Raw genomic sequence first — 16,698 nt, forward strand, 5'->3', positions numbered from 1 at the left:
AAATTCCATTAAAATTTAAGAAAGTAGTATACAGTGAGAAAAAATGTAATGTAAAAAGAGTACAACAAATATTAAATACATATTGTAACTGAAACCAACATTTTAGGCTCAGCTACACTAGCAAATAAATTTACACTTGCCAGACTTGAGTGACAGCAAGAAAATGTCAAGTTTTTGGGATACAGTAGTGCCAGATATATTGCCATTTCTGCCACTGCATCACAACTTTTGTGCAGGATGGCACCATAAAAAATGAGGTGAAAAACAGGCTCATCTTGCTGGAGCTACCAAACTACAGTGAGCAGCAGTGCCAAAAGTGCATCACCATGTCCCAGAATATACCAGATAAAAGCCATCTTCCTCTCTACCCTCTGACCCAAATTTCTGAACTACCATCCATATAATACAGTCCCCAACAGGCTGGGAGTTGGTAGGGAGTACACGGGATCCGCTGACCTGGCTCCTACAGCACATACAATCAGCAGATCAGCAAACAGCTGCATGAAATGACATGACAGCACCATAGCAGTAGCTAGCCTGAGAAGAGACGCAGAAAGTGTTTGTTTTCAGCACTGCAGCTCCCACCTCCACCTGATACGAGTACTCAACCAATGGGCCATGGGAAAAGAAAGGAACAGTAACAGTAGTAACAGTTGCTACACTGGACAACAGCATTTCCTTAGAGACTGCCCCTGGGTCACTCATCTGCTTTACTTTCACAACCACTTTGAGCTGCCAACCAACAACTATATACCTTCAAGCCAGGCTTCTCTTTGAAAGCCATCATTAACAAAAGGTTTGGCTTATTTTGGTTTATAATATCCTGAATTTCCATATCCCCTTCCCAAACTATCAAGCATGCACAGGTGGAAAAATGTTATGAAAAACTTGGGTGCTAGCCAAAACCTTTTTTTTTTGGGGGTGGGGGGGGGGGAGAGAAGATTTCCCCATGCAACTTTTACTTCATCCATCACTAACTTTTCTAATATTTTGTTTTATTGCGGAGGGATGTGACCATGGTTTGCCTATTTTGATTTTTTTCTACTTAGTGCCTTTAGTTTCCCTCCTTCCTCTATTTCACTCCACCCCACCGCTTCTCCAGTTTCTCTGCTCATTCGCCTCCCCTATCTCTTTCCAGCCTCACCACTTCGTTTATTCCTCGTCTGGCAGCAGCTTCTCTTCCTGAGCAACTCATGTTGAACTTGGGGCAGCATCAGTACCCAAGTAAATAGGATTTCTCCAGCCCTGCAAGCATCCTTACCATGTAAAACATTGATAAGACAGGCTAAGAGAGAATTTGAAAAGAAGTTGGCTATAGAGGCAAAAACTCACAGTAAAAACTTTTAAAAATATATCCAAAGCAGAAAACCTGTGAGGGAGTCTGTTGGACCGTTAGATGATCGAGGGGTTAAAAGGGCACTTAGAGAAGATAAGGCCATCGCGGAAAGATTAAATGATTTCTTTGCTTCGGTGTTTACTGAAGAGGATGTTGGGGAGGTACCCGTACTGGAGAAGGTTTTCATGGGTAATGATTCAGATGGACTGAATCAAATCACTGTGAACCTAGAAGATGTGGTAGACCTGATTGACAAACTGAAGAGTAGTAAATCACCTGGACCAGATGGTATAGACCCCAGAGTTCTGAAGGAACTAAAAAATGAAATTAACCTATCATTAAAATCATCCATTGTACCTGAAGACTGCAGGATAGCTAATGTAACCCCAATATTTAAAAAGGGATCCAAGGGCGATCCGGGAAACTACAGACCGGTTAGCCTGACTTCAGTGCCAGGAAAAATAGTGGAAAGTGTTCTAAACATCAAAATCACAGAACATATAGAAAGACATGGTTTAATGGAACAAAGTCTTGCCTCACAAATCTGCTTCACTTTTTTGAAGGAGTTAATAAGTGGATAAAGTTGAACCGGTAGATGTAGTGTACTTGGATTTTCAGAAAGCTTTTGACAAAGTTCCTCATGAGAAGCTTCTAGAAAAAGTAAAAAGTCATGGGATAGGTGGCAATGTGCTCATAGATCCTAACAGTGGGCTCCCCACCCTCACAGGCTCGCATCCTTGGTGAGCAAGATCCAGTTCGGTGGGGATAGTCATATTCCCTTGCTCAGGTGGTCCTCCTGTAGCCACCATTGGAGTTGTGTCCGAACCTCTGCTGGTAGCTGGAGGTGCATGGAGTAGTTCTGGGACGTCAGGTCCCATCGTGACAATAGGGAACATTGTAGTGGACGCATGTGGGCCCTTGACCCTGGAACGACTTCCAGGGTTGATGTCATGAGACAGAGGACTTGGAGGTAGTCCCATACCTTGGGGCGAGCATAGTTCAACAGGTTTCGCAGTTGACCCATCAGTTTCCTTCTCCTTGGAGGGTGGAGGATAACCTTGTCTTGCTTGTTGTTGAAGCGCACTCCCAGGTACTCTAGCGACTGGGAGGGCTGTAGACAGCTCTTGGCTGTGTTGACGACCCACCCGAGATTCTGCAGTAGATTCTTGACTCTGGTAGTCGCCTGGTGACTTTCCTCTGGAGATTTTGCCCTGATCAGCCAATCGTCCAGGTAAGGATGTACGAGGATTCCTTCTTTCCTCAGTGTTGCCGTCATTACCACCATGATTTTGGTGAAGGTCTGATAGGTGGTAGCTAGTCCGAAGGGTAGCGCCCGCAACTGGTAATGATGGTCCAGTATCGCAAAGCGTAGGAAGCGTTGATGGTCGTGATGGACCGGGATGTGGAGATAGGCTTCGGATAGATCCAGTGAAGTCAGGAATTCTCCCAGCTGTACTGCCCTTATGACTGAGCGTAGGGCTTCCATGCGGAAATGTGGTACTCTCAGGTAACGACTGACTGTCTTCGAAACGTTCCTTCCTCCTTCGCAACAATAAAATAGATGGAATAGTGACCAGTATCTTGTTGGTGCGTTGGCACCGGGGTTATTGCCTTTAGGCCGAGTAGTCTTGTCAGTATGGTTTCCACTGCAGTCCTCTTGGAGAGGGCGTGGCATGGTGATCTCACAAATTTGTCTGGAGGGATGCTGTGGAAGTCCAGATAGTATCCCTCTCGAATGATGGTTAGGACCCACTTGTCAGACGTTATCTAGACCCATCTTTGGTAGAAGAGGGTAAGTCTGCCCCCTATGACTTCTTCCTGTGGATAGGTTGCTGATTCTCATTGTGGGGTACGGCCGGAGTATGTACCTGAGCCTGCTCCTCTCTTGTTGTGTCTGTTCCGAAAGGACTGGGACCCGCCTGTGGGGCAAGGTGCTTGGTAGTATGTGTTCTTGTACGGTCTAAAGCACTGGGCTCCTCTGCCATTGGTTCTTCGGGGAGAGGAGTGCTGGTTTCTTTTGTTCCTGTCCTCCGGTAGACTAGGTACTGGAGATTTGCCCCATTTGTTGGCTAACTTCTCCAATTCGCTTCCGAACAAGAGGGATCCTTTAAAAGGCATTCTCGTGAGGTTCGCCTTGGAGGTTGCGTTGGCCAACTAATTTCAGAGCCATAGTTGTCTTCTGACTGCCACTATGGAGGAGACGCCCCTGGCTGAGGTGTGCACTAGGTCTGAGGTCGCATCTGTGAGGAAGGATATCGCCGGTTCTAATGTTTCAGCGGATGTGTTTGAGTCTCTGGAGAGAAGCAAGCAGGCACGTGTTACTACGGCGCAGCAAGACACGATTTGCAGGGTCATTGCTGCTACATCAAAGGACTGTTTAAGGATGGCTTCCTGATGTCTGTCCTGGGCATTCTTGAGTGCCGCTCCTCCTTCGACTGGAAAGGTTGTGCGCTTAAGAGATGGCACTGACCATGGCGTCCACTTTTGGAAACCGTAGGTTCCAGGGGGTATAGGCCCGTCCTCCTTTGAAGCTGGCCTCCGGGGCATTCCATTCCAGGTACAGCCTGCAACATTGGAAAATAGCATGAGGCCTGACAGAGAACACCAGGACGGGATTCGTCTTTAGCTCCACTGTGGTACCCGTGCCTGGATTGGCCAGCATCTTCAGGGTCAGAGACACGAGAGCTGGTCTTTGGAGAAGAATCGCAGCGTGGTTCGGTAGGGTTCCATCCCTGGAGGGATTTCCCCTTCCCACCAGGGAGTCAGTCTTGTCCCCCGAGGTGTCTGTATCACCTGCAGAGAGGCTCTTGCCTAGGTGGGGCATGTCGCGAGAGGTCCGAGGTGTGCTTGGAAGGTCTTGTGCTTCTGGAGGAGACTGGGACTGTCGCCAGCAGTAGATTGTGCCTGGACAAATGTTTGTAGCCCTTTGAAGAATTCCACCCAGGAAAAGGTCCCTAGGTCCATACTGAATCCCAGCGGGTTTATGGTGGAAGCCCCCCAAGGTGCCTTTCTGAGTAGGCACCAGGTCAGAGATACAGAGGTCCGGGGTACAATCATTAGGGGATCCAGAAACCTCTACTGGCTGTGGGGGGCCTTGCTTAGGTTCCCACTGAGCCTCTTCGCACTGCTGGCAAGGCGGAGGCCACTTCAGGTTGCGCAGCTCTCAGGTGGCAGGCTGGGCAGAGGGCTCGTCCCTTGATCTTCTTGGCCGGCGGTGCCATGACTAGTGCGCGTGGAGTGATTCAAAACCAGTCTGTGTGCGTTGGTATGCTCGCCAGGAGGCTTAGTTGTGCACTCCAGGTGCGCCGATGATGTGCACGCAGGCTACCACTTTGTGCGCCTGGGCGAGATGTGCGTGCTGCTGTGCGCACGGGCCGTTTATGCGGGCCGCTGTGCACACGGCACAGTTGTGCGGACAATATGGCAGTCAAGGTGGGGAAATAGCGCCGACCATGTGAGCAAGATGGCGACCTCCCCCCTCCCCGGAGGGTCTCCATTTGTGTGGACCCTCGCATCGGATCGGGGTCTAGCTCGGACGGAGCTGCTCAACCAAATTTAACAGACGCCGAGAGGGACAATCTGTGCGGCTATTAGAGCCTTGGAGACCAGAGACTTAAGAACATAAGAACATGCCATACTAGGTCAGACCAAGGGTCCATCAAGCCCAGCATCCTGTTTCCAACAGTGGCCAATCCAGGCCATAAGAACCTGGCAAGTACCCAAAAACTAAGTCCATTCCATGTTACCGTTGCTAGTAATAGCAGTGGCTATTTTCTAAGTCAACTCAATTAATAGCAGGTAATGGACTTCTCCTCCAAGAACTTATCCAATCCGTTTTTAAACACAGTTATACTAACTGCACTAACCACATCCTCTGACAACAAATTCCAGAGTTTAATTGTGCGTTGAGTAAAAAAGAACTTTCTCCGATTAGTTTTAAATGTGCCACATGCTAACTTCAAGGAGTGCCCCCCTAGTCTATTATCTGAAAGAGTAAATAACCAATTCACGTCTACCCGTTCTAGACCTCTCATGATTTTAAACACCCCTATCATATCTCCCCCTCAGCTGTCTCTTCTCCAAGCTGAAAAGTCCTAACCTCTTTAGTCTTTCCTCATAGGGGAGCTGTTCCATTCCCCTTATTTTGGTAGCCCTTCTCTGTACCTTCTCCATCACAATTATATCTTTTTTTGAGATTCGGCGACTAGAATTGTACACAGTATTCAAGGTGCGGTCTCACCATGGAGAGATACAGAGGCATTATGACATTTTTTGTTTTATTCACCATTCCCTTTCTAATAATTCCCAACATTCTGTTTGCTTTTTTGACTGCTGCAACACACTGAACCGACGATTTCAAGGTGTTATCCACTGTGACGCCTAGGTCTCTTTCTTGGGTTGTAGCACCTAATATGGAACCTAACATTGTGTAACTATAGCATGGGTTATTTTTCCCTATATGCATCACCTTGCACTTATCCACATTAAATTTCATCTGCCATTTGGATGCCCAATTTTCCAGTCTCACAAGGTCTTCCTGCAATTTATCACAATCTGCTTGTGATTTAACTACTCTGAACAATTTTGTATCATCTGCAAATTTGATTACCTCACTCGTCGTATTTCTTTCCAGATCATTTATAAATATATTGAAAAGTAAGGGTCCCTTATAAGAAGGTTTCTACCTTACCTGGTCTCGGAGTTTCCCGGCCTCGTGCCAGGCAGTCTCCGGCTGCAGGAGGAGAGGGAAATACCTTCACCACCGCATTTGATTCAACACCCCCTGCCTCTAAGCCACCCTGCGGGCTAAGTCCACGCCGGGAGACAGCTACCGGACCGAGGATTACCTCTGGGGGAATCTCGGAAATCACCTCAGGAATTCTCGACTGGGGGAGGGACCCTTAGGTATCACCGCAAGAGATCGCGGCTCGTCTTCTTGAGGTAAATTTTTCTTTCTTCTTTGTTTTAGAATTGCTAACACTATTCAAGTGTGTGGATGTGTCCCCATCTGCTTTAGGAGACTGAGAAATACTGAAGAGCAGAGCTTCCTATATGTAGGCTGACGTCAGCTTTGAAATCTGACTCAGTCTCCCATCTGCTATCAATACACTATACCCATTGGTCCTGAGTCCACGCTACGAAATGGAGATGATTTTGCAAGCACCTTCGTCTTCAACATACTAAGTTTCATTTTTTTTTATACCTTTAATGGGTAAAGCAAAGTTGCGTACCTATAACAGATATTCTCCTAGGACAGCAGGATGCTAGTCTTCACACATGGGTGACATCATCGGATGGAGTCTGGCATCGAAAACGTATGTCAAACTTTTGGAACTTTGACTGAGTGTACTGAGGATGCCCAGTATACCCTAATCCACGTGCGGTCCCTCTTCAGTCCCATAACATAGAATTACAATAAAATAAACGAAAAAAAAGAGAAAACCAACTCTGTGGCGTGGCAGGCGGGTTTTGTGAGGAGAACACCTGTTTCAGGTAAGCAACTCTGCTTTCTCCAAGGACAAGCAAGATGCTAGTCACACAAGAATGAATCCCTAGATACAGGCTGCTCCCCAACATAACAGGGGACCAACAGACACTTAACCAGGTGCCAACAGGCACACCACCACAGGTGCTGCTGGTAACAGAGATGGAGACAGCCTGAACCCAAACAACGGGACCTGGGTGGGAGAGTTGGGTTCTACACGAATAGATTCCAGAGGACAGACTGGCCAAGCCTACTGTCTCATTGGCCATCCCTATCCAGAGAGTAATGGGATGCAAGTGTGTGGAGAGAACTCCATGTTCGCAAGAGGGCCACCAACGTTGCCATGGCTCTGACAGAATGAGCCTTGACATGGCCCAAGATGAAGTCCCACCTGGGCATAACAGAAGGAGATGCAGTATGCTAGCCAATTGGATAGGGTAGGTTTGGCAACAGCAACTCCCAACCTATTCCTATCGAAAGAAATAAAAAGTTGGGTGGACTGTATGGGCTTCTGTCCACGCCAGACAGAAGGCTAAGGATCTCTTGCAATCCAAACGGTGCACAGCTCATTCGCCTTGGTGTGAATGGGGCCTGGGAAAGAGTGTTGGCAGGATGATTGACTGGCTAAAATGGAAATCAGTCACCACCTTGGGCAGGAACTTAGGGTGTGCACGCAAGACCACCCTATCATGATAGAACTTAATATAAAGGTGGATACATCACCAAGGCCTGGAACTCGCTGACCCTGTGCGCTGAAGTGACTGCCACCAAAATACAATCTTCCAGGCCAGGTATTTCAGGTCACAGAAGCACAGCGGCTCAAAAGATGCTTTCATCAGCTGAGCTTACACCACGTTGAGGTCCCAAGACATAGCGGAAGGCTTCAATTGAAGCAGACCCCGCATAAAGCATACGATAGACTGTATCATCTACACACCTTGGTATGTGCCAATTGCACTAAGAACTCTAACAGAGTTGGTTTTCAAGCCAGCCAAGCAGTTTTTTACGTTAGGCAGGAGAACGGATCTAGGGCCTTCTGCTCACACCACACAGAAAAATTCTCTCACTTCAGTCCATAGGATTTCTTAGTGGAAGGCTTTCTGGAAGTCACCAAGACCAGAGACATCTTCAGAAAGATCAAGCAGCTGCAAGATTAACCTCTCAACATCCAAACTGTGAGCGATAGGGCCTGGAGGTTGAGATGCCACAGCCTGGCATGATCTTGCGTGATAAGATTTGGGGAAGTCCCCAGACTGATCGGTTTCTGGATGGACAAGTTCTGAAGGAGTGGAAACCAAACCTGTCTCGGCCAATGAGGGGCTATGAGGATATGCATGTAGAAGACTCCTGCCTCAATGTCAGGCAAAGGGGTCTGAGGCTGGTTTGCCGTCAAACCTGTACAGGTAGCAGAACTGAGTCACTTTCCTCTTGCAGGGGGATGCGAACAAGACCATATCCGGGCTTCCCCAGAGACAGAACATCCTGTTCACTACCCCCTAGTCCAGAGAACACTGGAGGGGGTCTGAAGGCATGACTCAGTCAGTCTGTCTGTAATCACATTCTCAGTTCTGGCCAGATACATGGCCCTGAGTGCCATCCCTTGGAACAGAGCCTAGGACCAGATCTGGACCACTTCCCAGCACAGGAGGTATGACCCTGTGCCTCCCTGCTTGTTGACATACCACATATCAGGACAATATTGCTGGACAGCCCATCTCTGAATGTCCATAGTGCATACCTGATCACCCAGAGCTCCAGAAAGTTGATTTGACATCATGCTACCTGGGCAGACCATAAGCCCTGGGTGCAGAGCCCTTCTACATAGGCTCCCTACCCAAAGGTGGACGCATCTGTGGTTAGGACAATTTTGGAAAGATATCCCCCTTTCCAAATTTAAGAGAGCCCATCACTAGGAAAAAGAGTCCCGGAAAGGCAGACAGACTCGAATGCAAGCCTGGTGATTCTGAGAGGCCTGGCGCCACTGCGACCTCAAGGTCCATTGAGCTCTGCGCATGTGTAATCGTGCCAAGGGAATGACATGGACAGTTGACATGGACAGTTGCGGCCATACGGCCAAACAGCCTCAACATGTGCCGCGCTGAAACCTGCTGGCTCTGTTGAAGCACCGCTGCTATGGACACCAAGGTGACTGCCCTGGACTGCAGGAGGAAGGCTTTTGCCTGAGCTGTATCTAGCAGGGCTCCTATGAAGTTCAATCGATGTGACAGGCTGAGATGGGACTTTGGGTAGTTGATGACTAACCCTAGTGTCTCCAGCACCCGGATGGTCAAACGCAAGGACTGATCAACCCCCATCTGAGAGGTGCTCTTTACCAGCCAATCATACAAGTAGGGGAAAACATGCACTCCCAGTCTGTGAAGGTGCGCCCCCACCAAGGCTAGACATTTTTGTGAAGACACAGAAGTTCAACACTAGCCAGAAGGGAACACACTGAACTGGAAGTACTGTTTTCCCCACCACAAATCTGAGAACTTCCTGTGCTTCTTGATGTGAGCGAATGCATCCTTTAAATTAAGGGGGCATAGTCAGTCCCCTTTTTGCAGGAGAGGACTCAGGGTGCCCAGGTAAACCATCTTGAACTTTTCTTTTTTGAGAAATCTATTCAAGACCCTTAGGTCTAAGATGGGACAGAGTCCCCATGTTCTCTTTGGAATCAGGAAGTACCAGGAGTAGAAACCCTGCCTTCTTTGCCTTAGTGGGACAGGCTTGAGTGTTCTGGCTGTTAAGAGGGTGGAGAGCTCCCAAAGTAGTACCTCCTGATGTGCTATTGGCCCCCAAAACAGGTACAGTGGTAATTTGGTGGGACACCCAATAGGTTTAATTGGTACCCTTAAGGGACGATGGACAAGACCTACTGGTCTGAAGTTATACTAGGCCACTGGTCCAGAAAGAACCACAGCCTGCCCCCAATTAGGGATGTCCAGCGACTCTGGTACAGGTGGCTGGCTTATACTCCCTACGATCCAGTCAAAACCTCATCCCAGGATTTGGCTGGGCAGCTGGCTGGGGCTTGGGAGCCCTCTGTTGTCTGAGACAGTCACGAGAGCTCATCCTCTGCAAAAGGGAGCAAGGGGCCGGAAGATAATACTTCCTCTGACAGTAGAAAGACTTCCTGACCCTGCCTCACAGACCTCCAGACTGAGGAAAGCGGGTATGAAGTGCTGATGGAAAGCTATCGGAGGGTCTCATGGTGATCCTGCAATTGGGCCACCACGTCCCTCACCTTATCTCCGAAGAGATTCTCTCTCATGCATGGCAGGTCGGAGAGCCTTTCCTGTACTTCCAGTCAGAGATCAGACTTCCATCGGCAAGTGGAGCCGATCCGCATAGTCCTGTCACTATGGGTTCCAACGAGGCAGCAGTGAGCACTGAAGAGGACGCACATGCACCCTTGCACTCACCACCACCTCAAGGGTTGCCGCCATCAAACCAAGCACCTGTAGATAGCACCACACTGTTCGGCATATAGTGTTCAACTGACACTTGTAATATCAGTTTCTGAATTCGAACATCCGGTTCAACATGAGGCGGGACAAGGTTTGCTGCCTAACACTCAGATACTTCAACAACCGAGATGGCTGAAGACTCCTGGCTAGATGCACCACCCAACATAGCTCCTGTAACAAGGAAATCGCCTTATTGGTCACCAGGCAGCTCTCTTCCCGAGATTTGGCTCAAAACAGCCAGTTGTCCAACTATGGGTGCACCAGGATCCCATCTCTTTTCAATGCCACCGTTATCATCATCATCACAACCTTAGAAAATGTTCTGGGGCAGTGGCTAAACCAAAAGGCAGTGCCTGAAACTGATAATGGCACCCCAACACAGCAAAAATTCAGAAAATGGTGTTCCAAATGGATGGAAATATGATGGTAGGCCTCGGACAGATCCAGGGAAGTCAAAAATTCCCTCAACTGTACACCCAGTATTCACAGAGCACAAGGTTTCCATGTGAAAATGGGTCACCCTCAAATGACAGTTGACACTTTTGAGATCCAGGATGGGGCAAAAGGAACCCTCCCATTCTTGGACAACAAAATAAAACAAATATTGCCCCATACTTTGAGACATAGGCACAGAAACCAAGGTCCTCAGCCTGAGGAGCCTTAGAAGTGTACACTCCACTGCCTGCTTCTTCTGTAGGGAATGGCAAGGAGACAGTATGAATAAGTCCTAGGGAATACTATGAAATTTCAACACATATCCCTCTCGTATCATCTCTAGGACCCACTAATCAGATATGATCTCGACCCACCTCTGATAAAAGAGAGGCATCCCCCTATCTCTTGTTCCCGAAGGTGGGTTGGCAAACCTTCATTGGAAAGCTCAGGATGATCCACCACTCGAACCCGCTCCACTCTTGGGTTGTAGGGACAAAACCGCTTGGAATCCCGGAGATGACCCCTCATAGCAAAGGGGAGCTGCAATTGCTTCTTATCCTCCAACAACCGGGAACTGGAGATTCGCCCCACTTACTGGCAAACTTCTCCAATTTGCTTCCAAACAAGAGCGAGCCTTTAAAAGGCATTTCCATAAGAGTAGCTTTGAAGACTGCATCAGCTGACCAATTTCACAACCATAATTGATGCCTGGCCGCTATCACCAAAGCCACTCCTCTGGCCGAGGTACCAAATTTTATTCCGCATCTGCTGAAAAGGTAGAAGCGGGTTCCATAACTGCTCTGGAATTCACCCCAGAATCATCTTACTGAGAGAGAAGCAGACAAGAATGTGCCACAAGAGCGCAACAAGCTATCTGTAAAGATATTACCACTGCTTCAAAAGCTTAAGAATAGACTCAATCCATCTATCACGCACATCCTTCAAGGCCACTCCTCCCTCCACAGGGATAGTCTGTGTAGAGATGGCACAAACCAGCACATCCATTTTGCAGAGATGCAAACACTCTCTCTCAATTGGATGCAGGGGGGTACAGGCCTTCCAATGTCTGACCCCCTTTGAAATTTGCCTTCAGGGAAGCCCATTCAAGATCAATCAATTCTTGATGGCATCGATAATTCTTATATATTATATTATAATATACTAGCTGTACCCGGCCACGCGTTGCAGTGGCAGAGCCAGGTTAAGTGGAAAAGAAAGAAAAGAGAATGGGGATAACCGCCCCCTGCCCCCCCCCCCGAACATGGACACAATAACATCCCCACGCCCCCCACCCCCCCGAACATGGACGCAATAACATCCCCACGCCCCCCCCCCCCCAGCAGGCCCACCGATACCTGTCAAAAATGGTAGTTGGTGGAACGGGCGTTCGTTCCGGCATGGAAGTATTGGCGCCTGGCCCTCGGCAGCCAGCACTGAAACTGTCTCCGACGGCTGTTAGAACTTACTCTGTCAGTAGGGTGGAGCAATGGGAGCGGTCGTCTCGCTCAGATAGTAATGGGGAAGGTGCGCCGGTTGCCAGTCCAGAAAATGGCGTCGACGGGCCCTCGCCCTTACTATGTCACATGGGCTACTGCCGCCATTGGCGTTCCCGAGTGTCCTAGTAAGGGACAGAGCAGTCGGCGCCATTTTGATTGCTGGCAGCCGACAGCCGTAGTGTATGCGATGTTGCCCCCCCCCCCGCTGGAGCAGCCCGAACTATTCTGCCGTTTTGCGTGCGTTCGGAGGGTGTGGGCAGTAAGTAGAAAAGTCATGTGCGTGGGGGGTATGAGGAATGTGTTTTTGTGTGAGTTCGTAGGGTGTGGGAATTGCAAACATGTGGCATGTTAGTGGCCTCCCAGTGTAGCATGCTGGAATTTTGTGGGTTTTTGTGTGTTTTGGGAGGGTGAGTGAAGTAAGTACAATTGGCATGTGTGCGAGGTGTGTGAGGAGGGTGGATGAATCCCAAACATTGGTCATGTGTGTGTGGGGTGTGAGCATTTGTGCAAGGTGTAAGGGCTTGCGCTTACGTCCAGCAGATGTCGCTGTTTTGTGGAACCAAATTTTAAAACTTTTTTACCAGCCCCCGGTGTGACATATGTAATGTAAGTGTAGAAGAACCTTGCCGTATGTGAGGTGAAGCTTGTGTCCAAATTTGAAAGCAATCGGTTCAGCTGTGGCTGAGCCTGGTTAAGTTGAAAAAACAGAACAGAGAGGTAAAGGTTACAGTTTGTGTGTTTTTTTTGTTTTCTTTTTACCCCAAATGAACAGCACCAGCAAAGAATAGTTTAAATATGCAAGCACACCTTCCTGCCCCCCCCCCCTCCAACCCGGCGAAATAGAGCAACCCACGCTACAGCCCCCCTTTCGGGAGATGTGGAGAATGAGTGCCCCCCCCCTGTGAAAAACGCGTGGCAGAAAATAAGAACGGTCCCCCACCGTGCTCCTCCCCGGCTACCTGTGTAAACTGCCAGCCGGTGGCGAGGGTGTGTGCTAGGAATTGTTCTGCCGGCTGCCATGTCGCAAAACTTCACCGGTGAAAGGAATGCGTCAGGATTCCTGACCTAGTAAGGGCAAATGTCCACTGAGGATATGGCGCCGACGGGCTCTTGCCCTTACTATGTCACATGGTGTACCGACGTCATTGCTGTCTCCGTATAGCATAGTAAGGGCAAGGTCCGCCGGCACCATTTTTGGTTGCTGGCATCCGACGGTCCTACTGAATGTGATGTGTCCCGGACCGTTCCTGTGGTGCCGGCGGAGATGCACGGACTTGTTTCAGGTGTAGTATGTGATCGGAGTGCGGTGCGTGGGTGGGTGGAAGAGGGTACTTTAATTTAAATTCGGAAGGTGTGTGAAATGCGTGGCTTCCCAATGTAGCAGCCAGGAATCCGTGTTTTGGTGTATTTTGGGAGGGTGGGTGAAGTAAGTGACATTGGCAGGCATGTGGGTGGGGGTGTGTGGTGTGATGAGTGTGGATTTCTGTGTGTTATGAGGGAGTGTGAATGAAAGACAATAGCCCTGTGTGGGGTTGGGGTGTGGTGTGTGAGTGTGTGTGAAAGGTGTAAGAGGTTGCGCTTGCGCTGACGGCCACCAGATGTCGCTGTTTTGTGTAAGCAATTTTTAAACTTGTATTACCTGTCACAGGTGTGACCTATATGTAATGTAAGTGTATAAGATCCTTCCCGTATGGGAAGTGAATGTTGTGTGCAAATTTGAACGCATTCGGTTAAGCGGTTGGCGAGATTAGCGGCGACGTACAAACTATTTAACATTTTTATTTATATAGATAAATCAATTCTTGATGGCATATATATGTTTATTATAAAGCATATTTTCGTTGCATATTTTCATTAACAAGTTTATTGTAAAGTTTATTGATTATTGTAAATGTTTTTGTAAAACACTGTTGCATATGTTTGTTCTAGTTCGCACAGCTGCAATGTTTCTGTTATCTGTGAACCGATGTGAGGTTACTAAACAAATGTCGGTATAAAAAACTGCAATCAATAAATAAATAAATAAAATAAATAAATCTAACACAAAGAAAAAAACAAGAGGCTTTACGGAAGGAAACCAAAATAGGCTTCTTCTGTGCCAACATGGAATATCTACCTGGGACACCCAGCATCTTCAAGAGCTGGGAAATCAGGGACAGCAGTTCAACTCTATGAAAGAAAGAACCATAACATGCTCAGATACGGTTCCAGTCCCGGAGGAATTTCCCCATCTTCCAGGGAATCAGAATCTACCTCATCATCAGTGCCATCCGGGTTCCCTTCAGGAATACCCGCAGCAAACCAAGGCATGCCTTGGTGCTGAACCGTAGGACTGGAAGAAGGAAGGGTCATCGGCTGAGGATCTGACCTGACGGGATTGGGCGAAGCAGAGGACTGAGCCTGAAGAAAGGCTTGTAAACCCTGAAAAAAAACTAAACCCAAGAAAATGCAGCCAGATCTTGGCCAAACCAAGAAGGAACTGGAGCGGAACCCACTGAACTGCCATCTCCTGAGGAAGAGCTAGTCAAAGGAGAACCAAGGTCTGGCATACCTCCAGACAAAGCCATAACCAGACCATCATCAGGATGGCAGGATCCAGACTTAGCGAAATCAGAGAAAGACAACTCTCAAGTCAGGCTGAGAAGACCGAATATGGCAGGCAACACAGAATGAAAGGCACTTAGGCGTCTTGTTCACCAGCATCATCAGTGGCAGTGAATGGGCGTCCAAACAGCTCATGCTCAAAAATTTACACACAAAGATTAGGCACCTTAGGCACTTTAAAAGTAAGTACCACCAAAACACACGCACAACTCGTGTGCCAAGGCTTGAGCATATAACCATGCTAAAAACTTGTGCGTGCAAAAGGCGCACCCAAATCTCAGCGCACAACGCATGCGCAGAGTCAACACACTGCTCACACCGACATTTCGCACACTTCTGTGTATGCAGCAATGCATACACAGAAGTGTGCGAAAACGCCATTGTGGCCTACAATGCGGTGCGCAAGCAAAAAGTCTAACTGCGGGCCTAACCCACTGGGGCCGCTCAACCCGCCAGGCTGCCCAGTTCCCCTATCCCCAATGGGAGCAGGAATGAGTGTCGGAATGGCATGCCAAGCATGGAGAACAAAGAAAATCCTTAAAAACCCCTCTGTCTCAGAAGATAAAACTTTTTTTTTTTTTTTTTTTTTAAACTTACCTGAGCTCAGCACAGAGACTGTCTCTGGCTGCAGGGGGCATCTGCTGACACCACCGTGCTCGGCCTCCTGCACCTGCTGCCTTTAAGCCGTACAATCAGCAAGGGTGCATATGCATCCTCTTCAGTGCTCACTGCTGCCTCGTTGGAACCCACAGTGTCAGGACTATGCGGATCGACTCCACTTGCCGATGGAAGTCTGCTCCCACTTCCAGAGGTGGCTGCAGGGTGCAGGCAGGGTGACCCAAAAAGGTAGCTTACACGCTACTGCGAGCAAAAGGCAGTGCCTCTGTAGCAAGGTACTCTGCCCCCAACTACCTCAGCAATGGACATGGCAAAAAGGTGAAAGGCACAATTGCCCATTTGATTAATTAGAACTCTCCTCACAGAGGAGGGTCCCGCAGGCAAGAATGAATAACTGTAGCAATCCTTAAGGAAGACATACCCCAGAATCCTGCAGCTAACAAAATGTCTCCTGAACAGGGGGGGAACCTGGAGGGTCACTGGGGAGCAATACTGGCTGCTTTGTTGACAGACCTATTGCATCATAGAGCACCCAAGGGAGAGTGCTATATCAACTAGGTCTTGGGGCTGGCGCCAGTCAGAGCAGTGCCATCCCTTGTCCGGGAATGGAAAAACTAGGGATGCCCCTCAAAGGGGTGCACAGTCTGGTGTCCAGAGGGGAACCCGAAACAGTTGCCCTGGAACCCAGTCAAATCTCCCCTTCCAAAGGGGAGAAGGAAGCACAGGATTGGGGCCTCCCGATCTCGAAAGACTTAGCACCTCCCCGACGGAGAGCTGAGGCACAATCACTGAAGTGCCAAAGCGACCAACCCACCACAGGCAGCCAGCCTCAAAGAGGTCACCACTGCAATCCCCAAAGGGGCCCCAGATAAAAACGGTCCAACATCCGCTGCTGCCGCTCTCCGGCCTCCAAGGAGACACACCAATTCAGAGGATCGGGGCCCCGGATCAGAGGAAAAAAAACAAAAAAAACCTTTCCAGAGACAGAGCCCCAGGGACTGTTCCACAAGAAAGGGGAGTCTGACATAGAAGAAGTGGAAAGAAACATTCCTCTGAGAAAGGAGAGAACTCCCTAGGAACTCTCTCGATGTCCACTCTCCTCAGGTTCTGACCAGGAATGCAGTCGTAGATTAGTCCTGCAGCTGCGGAACACAACCTGTTGTGACCACCTGTACGGAAACACACACACATACATACACAAAACGCCCAGGCGGCAGAGGGCAACTGGAAGCCCTCCGGGTGGAAATCATGCAATGG

General features: G+C 48.8%; 1 protein-coding gene across 6 annotated transcripts in view; it reads right to left on the bottom strand.

Annotated features, from left to right (window-relative positions):
- The window catches only part of NSD2 (nuclear receptor binding SET domain protein 2), a 467,195-nt gene that overhangs the window by 422,177 nt on the left and 28,320 nt on the right, over positions 1 to 16,698 (bottom strand). The gene's annotated exons all lie outside the window — the stretch shown is intronic.

The sequence above is a fragment of the Rhinatrema bivittatum genome, chromosome 1, assembly GCF_901001135.1.
Source record: "Rhinatrema bivittatum chromosome 1, aRhiBiv1.1, whole genome shotgun sequence".
Taxonomy (NCBI): Eukaryota; Metazoa; Chordata; class Amphibia; order Gymnophiona; family Rhinatrematidae; genus Rhinatrema; species Rhinatrema bivittatum.